The following is a 2,001-nucleotide window of genomic DNA, read 5'->3' as shown; positions in this document are numbered from 1 at the left end:
TTGATTTTTCAGAGTAACCAATAAAGTAACTGCTCACTGTACGGGAGTCCAATTTCTTTTCATGAGGCCTATAAGGTCTTGCCTCAGCTGGACATCCCCACACATGAAAATGTTTTAGACTAGGCTTTCGCCCAGTCCAATGCTCATAAGGTGTTTTGACAGTTGCCTTAGTTGGCACCCTATTAAGAATATAAGCTGCAGTCTTAAGTGCCTCTCCCTAGAGTGACTATGGTAAGGTAGAGTGACATATCATACTCCTTACCATGTCCTTAGGAGTCTGCTTTCGTCTTTCAGACACACCATTCATGCTAGGTGATCCTGACATGGTGTACTGTGAGACTATACCACATTCCTCTAGGTATTTGGAAAAAGGCCCTGGACGTTGTTCACCTGAACCGTCATATCTACCATAGTATTCATCACCACAGTCAGATCTTACGCACTTAATCCTTTTGCTGAGTTGATTTTCAACTTTAGCCTTAAAAGTTTTGAACACGTCCAATGATTGGGACTTTTCATGAATTAGAAAAATATATGCATAACGAGAATAACCGTCTATGAATGATATGAAGTACTGTTGACCACTCCAGGAAGCCGTAGGGAATGGCCCACAAATACCCGTATCTATCAATTCTAAGACGTCTGAAGCTCTATATGCGCCATATTTCGATTGTTTGGTCTGTTTTCCTTTTATGCATTTGACGCAAACTTTAAGGTTTGTGAAGTCAATGGAATCCAAAATCCCATCTGACACAAGACGCTCAATTCTCTTTTGAGAAATGTGACATAGGCGCTCTTGCCATAATGTGTAACACCGCGAATTTTACGATTTTGAATTATAAGATTTTATTAATATTGTTATTAATTATGTTTTCAAAAATGAATTTCTGTATACTTTCGAAAATGAATTTCTGGGAATTTTCGGTAAAGAATTAGACGAAACTCTAGTTTTAGTCTTGTAATTCTATTTCCAATTTGGTGGTAAATTTTCATGATTTTCGGAGACAGTCGGTTTTGGACCGCTGTTAGGGCCGAATCTCACCCGGTACGGCTCAAAAAGTGGTTTTTGAGTTCCGTAACTCGAAATAGAATTCCAATTGCGCCGTTGGCTTCGTAATTTTATTTCGAGTCAGTATAGACCCTGAGTACACCCATACCTATTTTCTAAATATTTTTCACTCGGAATGCCGAAATCCGAAATTCTAATCAAATATTAAAATCGGGCGATTTATAATACCCGATCGAGTATTGCCCGATATTACTCGAGCATGTTTATCACACGTATCTGCGAAGTGGTCCTTTTGCATTGGGATGTGAGATTTGATTTCCATAAAGCAAATCTCACATCACTTTCTCAAAAATCCCATGAGCTCATCATTAGCCACCGTAGGAGATTTTTCATGATTGCCGAGAGAGATTTCCCTCTCCCCTTAAACCCTCACACTTCACACTCTCTCATTTGCAAAATTTTCAAGAGAAGGTAAAATTCTCTCTTCATCTTTTCTCTCATTTTTCATTTGTTTCTTCCATCTTCAATCCTTGATCTCTCAACATTCAACCAATGGATGTTGATTAGATGTAAGTATGTTGTTCATAAGCATGTCAAGAACATATTCAACCGTTGAAATTTTTTAAAACGCTTTCTACCTCATTTTATCCTCAAAACCGTAAATAGTGATGTTCTTGAACTTAGGAAAATATTTTGTTAAAACCATGAACAACTTGTGTTCATGGAGTTGTTATGATGTTTTATTACATATATTTGGTTGTTTTAGCCAAAGGGGATGATGATGAAAACAAAAGGAACCTTTAAGAGGTGTTTTGGAAAAATGAGAATGTATGTATTTACGAAGATTTTTATTTTAGGTTTTAAGAAACCCAATATTTTTATGTTTAGATGTTTGTGAAGATATATGTTTGTTGAGGAAATGTATTGAATAAAGTATGTGAGAGAGAACACATCGTGACATAGTGGTGTCCGAATATGACACCCGGATCTCC

Source organism: Lupinus angustifolius, chromosome LG08 (assembly GCF_001865875.1).
Source record: "Lupinus angustifolius cultivar Tanjil chromosome LG08, LupAngTanjil_v1.0, whole genome shotgun sequence".
Lineage (NCBI taxonomy): Eukaryota > Viridiplantae > Streptophyta > Magnoliopsida > Fabales > Fabaceae > Lupinus > Lupinus angustifolius.
Note: the sequence above shows the minus strand (reverse complement) of the source record.